Source organism: Sabethes cyaneus, chromosome 2 (assembly GCF_943734655.1).
Source record: "Sabethes cyaneus chromosome 2, idSabCyanKW18_F2, whole genome shotgun sequence".
NCBI classification, from domain to species: domain Eukaryota; kingdom Metazoa; phylum Arthropoda; class Insecta; order Diptera; family Culicidae; genus Sabethes; species Sabethes cyaneus.
The window spans coordinates 169,414,440-169,427,887 of record NC_071354.1 but is presented as its reverse complement, the minus strand read 5'-3'; the positions used below and the strand labels follow the sequence as shown (position 1 = coordinate 169,427,887).

Sequence of the window (13,448 nt, the reverse complement as noted above, 5' to 3'; positions counted from 1 at the left end):
GAACGCAGCAAATATATTTTCATGTACAAAATTTTTGTATCAAACAGAAAAACTGCGTTTGAAATGTACAAAATCAATGACAACTCATTTCACCTTAAATCTTATAAATAAAATTTACGATCAAAGAGCAATTCAATGGTGATCATTGTTAACAAAAGTTAGGTAATAAGACCTCTCGCACGAGATCAATAACGCACGAATCGGTTCAGCCAACTCAGAGAAACAGGCGACTAAAACCAACGATACCACATATTATACATACACACGCCTCCAGGTATTGCATCAATTTTCGGTCTTTCGACCGGTTTTTGTACCTAAATCCTCAGGCGAAAAAGATGTAAAATTACGTACTTTCCACATTAGTAAGTTTCTATAAAATATTCTAACAAATCATTTCGACAATGCTTAATTGTGAGCTCCTCAAATCTGTTCCCGAACAAACAATACCAACGAGCAAACATAATTAACTTTGTCCTTCTCTGTTCTCCGTTTCCAGTGCCCGACGCAAAGCAAACGACCGCTCGCTCGGCCATCAATGACAGCCTGAGCCGCAGCAAAGCCGACCAACCACTTGATAACGAAGCAAACAAGCAGCGAAATTCCGTGCGGTTTGAGTAATAACCATCCAGCATCCATCGACATCCCGAAAAGTGCGCACTCACACCATACCGTCGTCGATACGAATGTAAAAAGTTGCAAAACCGGAGCTGCTGAAAAATATTTCTCAAAACGGGAGAAAACGACTCCTGCAGCAAAATAAATGAATAAAAGCATCGGCGGAGAACTTCTCGTTACAATCACCATCCTGGCCTGCCCAGGTCCGATCAGATTCGAGCAAGTATCCCATCTCGCGCCGAGCGATTGCATATATGAATACATGAAAAGTCCGATTTCCAGCGTTTGAACAGAAGAAATCCAGTTTTGCTGCAAGCTGCGGTCCCTGTTCCGGACAGACCACCGCCCACTTCCCGCGCCAGGTCCACCGATTGGCGAAGATCAATTTCGCCAGTTCGAGACGAAAACCGGCCCTTACTGCTCTTTGTGTGTATGCGATTCAGCCAGGCCAAGCCAGGGCACATTCTTTCACTGATTTATGCATGCTCGAAATAAGGCGCATTTTCAGCAACAGACCAGCAAAAAATATCAGTGTATCAGCAAGGCAACGAAGAAAAAGCACCAAGACCGGTTGCCGGCTGTATTGGTGGTGCTTCACTGAGCAACTGGTTCTAGATCGGTGGTGGTCCCTTTACGCCACTTGACCCGCCAAGAGGATCCGAGCGGGTTTAAACTGGCTACGAGCGAACGGAGTGATCGTCCGTGGAGGTTCTACATGAGTGCACCGTGCGATCACGCGGACTGTGATCTTGCAACTGATACTGTTCGGTGTGAAAAGAATGTTTCAATGTGACTTCACAGCCAATCAAAATAGTTTCAGCAGGAATAATCGAACGGAAAAACGGTTCGGCTAAAAGTGGAAAAGTGTGCAGTGCGAATGAAAACTTCCTCAAGTTTTTCTTACCGATGAAAAGTGATTCATTCAACGAAAGAAAATCGGTGAATGACTGAAAACTAAGCGAAGCTTTAAAAAGAGGGTAAGATTAGCAAGAAGAAAGTGTGCAAGGTTTAGAAAACAGAAACAAAATATACGAAAAATATCGTCTCCGAGAGTGTTTTTGTGTGAACACACGTTTGTTTTTGTTCCCCTTTGTCTATCCATCTATTTTCATCCAAAAGGGGGCAACATAAGAAACAAGAGAAAAAAATTACCATACCTAGACCCAATGCAATTAATCTCCCCGGCAACTCTAGTGGAGTGAAAACTTGGGGCCAAGTGTGGTTTTTAATAGTGTGTAAAGTTTTCGACAAAGATTTTTCTTGTTTTGGTTTAAATTATTCGGCTGTTTCCGGCTGTTTGGCGTGTCCCCAATAGGGTTAGAGCAGAGAACGCGTTGCTAATCGTGAAATAAATTCAAGGTAAGTTATGATTTAAATAAGATTTACTAATGGTTATATTTGAAAATAAACCGATTTTTTAATGTCATTTGGATCAAATTAACATAATTTAATCCTGAAAGCATAAATATATAATTTATTAAATAATGGATCGTTCAGTAGTTCGAATTTCTTCTACAGCATTCCAATAAGAAAAATAACGCATGGAAATTTGAACAGACTAATGCTTTGGCACAAAGCAGTTCTATTTGATTGGAGTTATTTTTACTGCCACTACATATCACGCTGTCTGAAAGGACGGATTATGTCATTTTGATGTAGGTGCAAGAAAACTTCTTTCACAGCGTGTTAGCACAGGTTTACACAATCTAGAATTTGTCAAAGTAAAAAAAACGTCCATCGGGAAAAATTGAAAACAGCCAGAAAATAAGATTTGCACTTTCAATTCCTCGAAACTATGACCTCCCGAGAGGCATACGGACACGAGGCATAGTACGCTAGGCATAATCGATTTTAAACATACAGATATGAAGCATACAGCCCTGAAGCGGTATAGATTTCAGACCAGAGATATGTGAGGCCTAAGAGATGTGAGACCGAATGGACGCAAGGTCGATTAAATGTGAGGCCAAGTGGACGCGAGGCCAAATAGATGCGAAGCCGAATGTCTACGCGTCCATTATGCCTTTTGCCAGTTTACCCTACATACATTATGCCTCACATTCATTATAACTGACATCTGTATGCCTAACTTATTATGCATTGTGGACGTGCGTCCAATGTTCGTATGTCACGTCACGTACCAAGATCAGTTTTAAAAAAATTGACTTCTTAGCAAACCTTGGCATGTTTGACATCTTAACATGTGATATTTTCTAAATTTGCTAATATATCAACAAATTACAAACAACACGATTTTGTAAAGAGCAAGGATAATAGGGCTTTCAAATGATGCAAATAAATTCTTTTGACGATAATCTTGGATTTGACTTTTTTTTATTAAATTGGATTCTACGTCTGGTACCAGCCAAATTCGAGGCGAACACTCTTTCAGCGGGATTATTGTCCGACATTCTCACAACATGCCACGCCCGTTGTGTACTTCCTTTAACGACTTTCTGGACATTGGATTCACCGGTGCAGCTCACCAGCTTTTGGTTCATCCTTCTTCTCCATCGCCGTCCTCACATACCCTTTTAAAGGTGGTCCTAAGCACAACACATTCCGAAATGGTGCAGTGCCTGCACGTCCGCATCGTGTTCGGGTTTCGTGCCAGTAAATAACTACCGGTCTTGTTAGTTTATGACGCAGGACTAAGTCTTTCAGGAAGGTAGCTGGTATAGAGCGTCATTCCAAAAAATAAAAAATGCGAGACACGAAAAAATGAGTTTAGCGGTTTCCCAATAGATTTACAATATTTTTGCGTCGGTCGATTGGAAAATTCTCTACGCGTCAACTCTAACAAAGAAACCTATTGATTTCTAACTGGAAATCCTCGCGTCTTGATTGGTTGAAAAAGACGCCAACGTGATTCAATGTGATTTTAAAAAAACAGTGACAAAATCTCCCTGTTCCAACAGGTCGAAGATTCTTTGCGGCGATTGAACCTAGAACAAGGAAGGCAACGCTCAAGTCTCAATTCTAAGATTTGTTATGTTCCTCTTCATGAACATGAACAATTTTATAAGACCGCTAATAAAATTATGAACTCCACCAATACTTCCTGATGACCGCTATAAAGCTACCTTCCGACCAAGTGGCCCACTCTTCAGAAGATTTTTATAACCTCTTTAAGAATCAGGTTATAAGCTCAAGTAGTCGTATTATGGTCTGCTGAAATGAGCAATAAAACCGATTAAGCTTTCGCTGCTTGACACCGCCATAACTTATTAAAACTTTTCGTTTTTCGCTCTGGTAAAAAGCTAAATCAGTCCACCAGCTTTGTTAAAATGAAAATACATTCGTGAGTATAAAAGTTACAGTTTTACCACAGACTAACAGACGTGACACTTCGAACAAATTTTCTAACAAAACATCGTTTCAATGACACCCCTAAAACTTGGAAAAAAAACACTAGCATCACCTGGTGCAGTCTTCGCGCTACGCAAAGCAGCTTGCTATAAATTTAGCAATGCTATAAATACTATAGCTATAGCTATAGCTACTTGTATATTATCTGACAACAGCGCCAGTGCAAGCGAGCGGCGTTCTCGCGCAGCGACTGTTGTTGGAGTCTTGACTTAAGGAGACACCGAATCCGAAAGTGGCTAACATTATTGTGCTAGAGCGACATACACTGTACTGTACATCTCATGTGTTCGTTAAAAACCTAAACGTTTATTTGAATATTGCATTGGTATTGGTATTGGTATTGGTATTGGTATTGGTTGTATATAGTATTGGTAATACATGTCAAATGGCAGAGCTTGCAAACATAAACACAGTTGATCCGCAGCCAACCGCACCGACTACGAACATCGCGAAACATTGTTTATTTTCTTTATCAAGACATTCCGATTCATCTAAGATTTGCAGCAGCAATCCTATTGATCCTATGCATTCAATAGGATGATTGCTGGTCAGCTGTTAGTTTGTTTACATTCTCTAAGCTTTCTCTAAGCCGCATTCTCGATGCGGCAAAAGCAGAAACCTCTTTGAAAGCTTATTGATGTGGTGAAACTTTGAGACCGTGGTGCTGTTATTTCGGAAAGCGCTAGGGCAACGAAATATGTGCGCAACCAAATATCTATTAACCAATTCCAGATTATACGTTTTATTAACACGTAATGATCTATATAATCCGTTGAATTTATTTTCCATTAGCAATTATGTTTTGTTGAGCGTTTGTTTGTTGTTACTGGGTCGATAAATGGAATGACAAGATTTAGGAAATTCTAACAGCACTGGGAGCACTGATTACGTGCTCTGCCAATACATATGCATTTTAAGGCACAAAACAATACATGCATCGAACGGTAGCCATTTATCCAGCCATCTTTGAGCCACGTTCGGTTTCCCCTTAAGTGAACATTTGAAATGATCCTTTTTGTTGGCGATGGAATAAGGCTTCAGTGTTACGTCTGTTAGTCTGTGGTTTTACTGTCGGATCATCCTGATCGATTTGATTTAAAGCAACCATAAAATTAACAAATTTTCAGCAATCTCCATTGGTTTGCAGCATATACGCATTAAATTTTATCGTGCATGTTAATATGATAGGTGAATAAAAACAACGCGCCACAGAAGTTTTGCAATTTTAGAAAAAAAAACCCGATTTAATCCACCTAGTGGTGAAAGGAACCTTTGTTATACTTTGTCTTACTTGCTATTTGAGATAGAAATCGACACGCCTTCGGAACATAATTCATCTATTGGTTATCGTTGCGTAGTGCGTTGATTTACATAAAATTTTTGAAAATTGAATAAGTTTACAAAATTTTAACAAAATAGGAACACTTTTAAATTTTGATAGATGAAATTGCCGAGTAGGGATAAGTAAGTTGTTATTAATCTGAGTAAGTGCAAATAAAAGTAAGTTGTAAGTGGAAATCTTATCCTTTAGCATATACATTGTCTAGTAAAGGTCTAGTTTATAGGTTTTTAAACTATGCATATTTTCCTGTAATGCCATTCTATTTGACTCACATCAATAGAGTTTTCTTGAATAATTTTGATCAATTTTTATTAACTCACGCTGTTATATTTTATACAACACGTGTAGGTTTTTCAACGCCATATTGTTATAAAGTTACAAATCGTTATTTAACTAACGTATATTCTTCAACAAACTTATTGTGAGCAAAATATCATAATAATTCAATGCATTAATAATTTAAATTGTTGGGAAAATTTATGCAGCAAAACTATCAGCAAATGTAAAATGTTTAAAATGTATCCGTCTGCTGGTAGTCGAGTAATGCGGAGTCAAAATTAGGGTATTTTTTATAATCAAAGTTCCACAGATCCTAAACAAGCAAACATAAAGGTATAGTATTTTCAACGAAGTTGTGTATTTTTACTATTTGTACAATTTTGTAGTACATAAAATAGTCATACAACAATTACAAAAAGAGCAAAAATAGAAAAAATGATTTTACAAATTCATGTACAATAAATAAGATATTTCTATTCGCTGCAGAGATAGAAGGTTACTGTCTTTAGCAAAATTTCTTGTAATAATATGCTCTATAACTTTGCAGAACGCATCAATGTATTATATTGACACTGAAGAAAAATAATTTTTTTATTTCACTTTTAGGGGGATTAATCAAAATTTAAATTCCACCAAACGATAGAGCTTTCAATTTCAAGAAACTCTTCCAAAGGTTCGATAAACCTAAAATCAAGTTTTCCCAGTCAAAACTCTAGTGCACACGTTTTCTTTGGTTTGGGGCTATTGTAACACGGTTACAAAAGTTGGCGCGATTGTTCGAGGGTTAATATCTTTTGACCGGTAAAACCAATTCTTATGCAATTTTGCATATATATTCGTACTGTCAAAACCTCTCGTTTGATATTAAAATAATTGAAATTAGGTAAATTATCTTGGTTAAAATCATTATAAATTATTGTTAATTTTGGTGTGGTGCATACGGTTGCTCATAACTTTCAAATTAAAAATCCAATCAAAAAACCATTCAATAGTGATCTATTAGGATATATTATCTTTCAAATGAGACTAGTAGCGCATAAATCGGTTTGGCCATCTCTAAGAAACAGGCGATAATTATTACCTTGTCAAAACAGGTTTTTTAAGCATAACTTTTAAACTACTTGTTTGTTTTCAATTAAAAATTCCTGAACAATTTAGCTTTAATCAGGGCTTTCATTTGATAGTAAGATCGTTGAAATCGGTCATGTAGTTCCGGAGAAACCCGTGTCACGTATTTTTCACGTTTTTGCTTATAACTTTTAAACGAAACGTCGTATCACGAAACAACTCAATAGTGATCTACTAGACAATAACACCTTTCAAACAAAAGTAATAGCGAACCATTCGGTTCAGCCATCTCTGAGAAACAGGCGATAGAAAAAATCATTACATACATACACACACACACACACACACACACAGACATTGCTCAAATCGTCGAACCCTATCGATTGGTATATGTGACTTGGCCCTCCGGGCCTCGGATCAATTTCGTGTTTTTCGACCAATTTTTAAACCTTTGTTATAGTATAACAAAGGTAAAACAAAGAAAATGTATTCAGTTAGTCAATCTCAATTTCTAGCAAAATCATTTTGGTTGCTTCCTGTGACAGGAAAACCGATTGAGAATGACTTTCTTTCTGCAAAACACTTTGCTTTTATGAATTTTATTTCACGAGCTAAAACAAAATATACTAGAATTACTTGATAATATGGCCTCGCGTAAAAAATTATTTCGGTGTTGAACTCTAATATTCTTCATAATAGCAACAATAAATCTGATTGGTTATGGTTTTACTGTTTTAGTAACCCTATGAGCCGAACAGATTTATTGCTGTTTGACAAGCAACCGTAATAAGATCAATTTCGATTGGTGTGCCATATTGTATTGCTACGCCACGCGTATAATAAGTTTATAAGAGACGTGGTGCGGCCAATTAGTTTTATCGTGATGATATAAGCCACCACAATAAATTTGCTTTATTAACAGTTTTATTACAGTTTTACTGCTAGCTATAAGCGTATTTTGATTCGTTTCCTCTTGGTATTGCGTAATACCATAATAAAACCAGAGGTAATAATTAATACTGCAATAAAACCCATATAACCTTCCTTCTGTGGCTTGCCGTCCTAAGACAAAGCATGTTGAACAAGGTTTCTCCTATCAATTCGGTTTTGCGCTACCGCTCTCCAATTCCTCGGACACCGAGTACTCTCCGTCAGATATCACTCCACCTGGTCTAACCATCTTGCTCGCTGTGCTCATGGTCGTCTTGTTCCTACCGTATGTGAGGCAAACACCGTCTGCGCGAGGTAGTTGTCCGACATTCTTGCAACATGTACTGCCCATCGTATCCGTCCAGCTTTAGCCACCTTTGGATACTGGGTTCGCCATAGAGCTGTGCGAGTTCATGGTTCATCCTCCGGCTCCATACTCCATTCTCCTGTACGCCACAGATCGTTCTTTACACTCATCGGTCGAAAACTCCGAGCACTCGCTGGGCCTCGAACATTGTCCATGTTTCATGCTCGTAGAGAACAACTGGTGTAATAAACGTCTTATACAGGGTTCACTATGTACGGGGACTTAGTCTGCTCGACCGCAATTGTTTGTGAAACCCGTAGTAAGCACGACTTCCGCTGATAATACGCTTCCGAATCTCACGGCTGGTATCATAGTCCGCCGTTGCCAGTGAGCTTTAACCCAATCTTTTCTGCTTCGCGCTTCAGTCTGGAGTACTGTTAAGCACCACCACAGAAGTTCTGCCGATAATATCCATGTCATCGGCAAAGCAGACGAATTGATCAGCTTTGTTGTAGATCGTGTCCCGTGTCTTGATATCCGCTCGGTTCATAACACCTTGTAGCGCTATGTTGAACAGTAGGTAGGAGAGACCATCTTCTTGACGAAGCCCTCTGTGTGATTCGAGTGAACTTGGCAATCCACCCGAAATCCGAACACACCATCCATCGTATATTGAATCGGTTTGATGAGCTTCCTGGAGAAGCTGTTCTCGTCCATGATTTTCCATAGCTCTTTCCGGTCGATGGTATCATATGCGGCTTTGAAGTCAATGAACTCATGGTGCGTGAGAACTCTGTATTCACAATTCGCAATTGGTGAAAGTCGGCGCAAAATGATTTGGGACAGCACTTTATAGGCGGCATTGAGAACGATGCTCGCACGATAATTCTGACAGTCCAACTTGTCGCCTTTTTATAGATCGGGCAGATAACCCCATCTTTCCATCTTTCCAAATTCTAACAATTAGCCGATGCATACAAAGGGCCAGTTTTTCTGGCATCATTTTAATAAGCTCTCCTCCGATGCCATCTTTCCCAGCTAATTTGTTGTTCTTTAGCTGCATGATGGCCCCCTATCATTGGGGCTGGCACATCTTCCTCGTTTGGTGCACCGTCGGGATCGCTTTCCCCGCCGACATGGTTCTCCGCCTGGGCGCCATTCAGGTGATTGTCGAAGTACTGTTTCCACCTGTCGGTCATCTCACGATCGTCCGTCAGAATACTGCCATTCCTATCGCGATACATTTCGGCTCGTGGCACGTGCGGGATCCGTTCAGTTTCTGGTAGAACTTTTGCGTTTCCTGAGAACGATGCAGCCGCTCCAACTCTGCATATTCCTGCTCTTCCAGGTAGCGCTTGTTCTCCCAAAATATTTGGTTTCGCTGCATATTCTTCTGTTTGTGTCTTTTCATATTCTGACGTGTGGCACTGCGCATCTGGGCCACCCGCGCAACGCATCCATCACGCTCCTACATTCATCGTCCAACCGATCATTCCGCTGATTGCGGGCCACATACCCGATGGAGCTCTCCACTACACTGTTGATGGCTATTTTGATGGTGTTCCAAGAGAGGGGTTTCGTTCAGCTCGGCCTCCTCCGGCAGCGCAACTTCGAGTGAACGCGCGTAGTTTGCGGCGACGCCTGGTTGCTTCAACCGCGCGTGATCTAATCGAGGCTGACTATGGTTTCTATAGATTTCAGCTTTAAAAACGATTGTCTTCATGGTAACTTTTCTCAGTTGTTCCACAGTGTTCCGCCCTAAGCTGTACATGGTGGGATACAGCATAAATTGATTCACAAAAAATAAGTGAGATTAGCTGCTCATAGCTGCTCTCCCTCGAGATACACCCCCTTAAAGATTACATGTAAAAATTAAAAAACCAGTGATAGCTGCTAAAGGGAAAAAGATAGAGCTCTACTGTCTTCTACGAAAATGTGCAATTTAATGTGATTAATAAGTTCTTAGAACATTTGAAAAGCATACGAAGCGTTATTAAAGAGTTAGAACGAAAAAACTGTTTTGAAGGGTGTCCCTAAGAGTTTGGCTCTATAACTTCTTTCATGTAAGAGATACAAATCTTCAGTGTTCAACAAAGTTTCTTAAAAATAGTTTAGCTACAACTTTTCTGTACGTAATAGTCATTTCTGACTTAAAATAGAGAAAATATTTTTTGTATCTAATTAGGGACACCCTAAAGTCCGAATATTTTTTCACCACTGGAAAGTGCTTTTTGAATGAAGAAACTTGTCTGCAGCAACTATTATGCTATGTCTTAAGGTTTCGATGCTAATACTTATGTCTCACTATTTTTAAAACCGTCCCACTGTGCGACGGTAAGCATTATTCAGCCGTATACCAGCCAACCCCATATAAAATACAAGTAAAACCAAGTTCTTGTAGGGATGCTTCTGTTTCACTTGTAAACCACATTGGGTGGGACTGCCTGATTTTTTTCCGTATTTACAAAACCCCAAGAGGATTTTGGATTGCGACGCAAGCCAACCTGTATCATTAAAACGTACGTCTTAAAAAGTGCAGAATTTAGTATTTTATAACTGTAACTCGCACTTTTAAAGATGTTCTTTATGTTTTGTGGGTAAGAGTAAATGTTTCATGTGACGAATGAAAACTTGGTTGAACTGAAAATTTGATGTTAGACCAAAAATATCGACTAAGCGAAGGTGAGAGTCGAACTCACAGTCTCAATCTCTAGTTGAGCGTGTTCGTTCAATCAATTACACCACTAAGTCGACATGGTTTCTTCAACAAAGTTATAGTAGATGTAGAAGCAATCAACTTTGCGGAAGAAATGTCATTTCTATCACTGTCTGATGCAGTGTAACAAAGCAATTTACATTTTACATGAACATATTGTTCTAGAGGCAATTATCCATCAACATACAAAACACGAAGTTTTGCAGAGTATCATAAATCTCCAGGACCTTTTCTTATAAAGTTATCGCATATTCAAGCTTTTACGAGCCTATAGAGTAGAACGGAGCAAGTGCAGGTACAAAATCAATGCTTCACCTCGAAACTTACGTCAAGTAGTGATATTTACTCTTTAAACTAAAGGCACTCCTTCGACCTAGTAATTAGCCGGAACTATATAAGCCATTGATTTACTTGAAATTGCACTTTCAAACAACAACACGTTTCGTTTTAATACGGCTACATCCTTCAATTTTTATGAAAATTTGGCATTCAAGATAAAACAAATATTCATTTTCTTCACTAAAAGTTTAAAACTTGACCGGAAATTAAAGCAACCTCCACGAAAGATCAAATGATACATTCAACTTGATTCTATCCTCGTGGTTGTACAGATGGTTCAATAAAGAATGCCCAATTGAGTGGTAACTTTTCCTAGAATGATTGCTGGAGGCAACAAATATTTTATACAGATCTTTTATTCGATACGGACATTTTTGCTGTCATCTAACTGACGATGTAAAACACAGCAATAAGTGTAATTCAGCAAAGAGTCCAGGTTGAAACAGAATAAAAACAACTGTAAAGTGATCGTAAAATTTAACTACTTGTGTTCCGGCAGTAAGACAGTGTTCGATCTAATTACGGAAACCGAGTACCACTCGCAACGGTTCCAATTAAGTTTGCCGTATAGGAATGTCAATTATTTTAAGACCCGTAGGGCTAGCTAAGGTCAGTACCACGGTAATACTCTCACTGTTATGTAAGACATGATTAGCTGAAATATGTCATTATTTAGACTATTTTTTCTGTTAATTATCAACTGCTGTCTCTATCTTAGACAGTCAAGTCTATAGGTATGAGGGTGAGAATCAAGTTCGTTAGATTTTTGATGGCTTCAGGGACTATTCCGACGGCAGCGAAGTTCTTAGACCCAGTGCAGTCAACTGCAGCGCAATAAAATTCATTGATAGTCGGCCCATTAATTGCTAAATTATCTGTAAACTGAGAGTAGTAAAACTGAGGGAGACTTCGCGTTTCAAGATGGAATTTTGAATTAGACTCCAACGCAGAACAAATCAATAAAGAAAACAACAAATCATTTTATCTTGAGTAAAATATTTGTAATAAAAAGTTTACAAATCTTTTGAAAAATGTGAAGCAATTAACTTGCTTTTGTGTCGATGCCTATTAAAATGATTTTTCGGACAATTCAATGACTGTAAGGTACCTAAATAATCAACTATGGCTTCCACGGCAGTCATAATAGTGCCCATAGTGTACTTTCATTCACATACTGCAAAGCCTGACTTGTACTGTACTGGAAAGTATTGGAAGTTCGAATTCCTTCGTGTCAACGCTACCATTTCTTTTTAAAATATGAACCTTACGTAACACATTATTATTCCGATCGTCAAAGACACCGACAAACGAGTCATCGGTGGTGGTCGTAGTGATGGTTGTTTCCGGTGATCATAATAATTACGTTGGCACTAATTAAAGAACACTAGTTACAGGTAGTCTTACATGAACGGAATAGTTAGATACTCGGACAAGCAATGCAATAATTTGTTAGTTTGTACGATACTTTTATTAGCAAAAAGTTTTCAGTTTTGATCGGAAGAGTGAAAGTGACTTGTGAACAAAATGCAACCTCGTAAACGAACAAATTATCCTTACATCGAGATAAAACTTTTATGTATATAGTTAAAATAATAATAATTCGTGTGTGATGTGTGAGATGCGTTTTTTTTATTTGCACTTGAACAACCGTTAGGGTTTCCATTGTGCAGACTTTTAACAGTTCACTTCTTCAATTTACCCAGAGTATCACATCACGCAAAACATCAGCAGTCAGTGCGTTGGGAAAATCAACGATGCCAAATATTCGAAATCTACAACGAAACATAAACCAACACGATGAGCCATAAAAACGGATACTTCAAAGCCAGGTTAGTGTCAGTGCGCCTGTAAAGTCCACGTGAATGGGAGCCCTTCATAGCGAAAGGAAATTGCACACATTGTCGGAAAAATTTAGATCAGTGAAAACTAACCTTCCCTGCATTCAGCTTTCGCAGGTTTCAGTGTGGAAGATCATTAAAATCAACGAAACAACGGGTCTGAGGAAGATCTGACAATCAGTTCATGTGGGTAATGATGGGTATCTCACGAGATGTGCAAAGTTGCAAAAGGTAAGCAGTTTTCAGAGACGAAGAATCATTCCGAGCCGTAGAGCTCGTACGAGTGGAGCGCAAAGAAAATCCCAACCGTCCTCAGTTGTCAGATGATTAGGTTATAGCTTTCTTTCAAAGGCAAAGGAAAAATGCAGAAAGTCATTAGATAGAGTTTAATTGTTTGTCTGCTGGGCATGCCCGGAGCAGGCGGTACCAGTCGCACGCGAGGAAGATCCTCGAGATGGCGTACAGTCTTTGTTTCCTTGATTTCTGCAGGGCTAAAGGCAGCGGACAGTAAAAAATAGTCGCAATCTGAGACGACCGATATTGTTGTTTTATATGCTCCAGATATCACGCTCTGCGGTCTCTCTGGGTCTATTGTTTCTTTCCGCCATACATACGGTGGGGAAGATTCCCTTGTTCGTCTGTTTC

The 13,448-nt window shown here is 39.0% G+C and overlaps 1 protein-coding gene across 4 annotated transcripts in view; it reads left to right on the top strand.

The window, feature by feature from the left end:
- The window catches only part of LOC128738213 (myosin-G heavy chain), a 366,951-nt gene that overhangs the window by 39,537 nt on the left and 313,966 nt on the right, over positions 1-13,448 (top strand). For all 4 annotated transcript variants that reach the window (XM_053833181.1, XM_053833180.1, XM_053833179.1 and 1 more), the window contains one exon: positions 497-1,974. The gene's annotated coding sequence lies outside the window, so the exon portion shown is untranslated. The remainder of the gene's footprint in view (positions 1-496; positions 1,975-13,448) is intronic.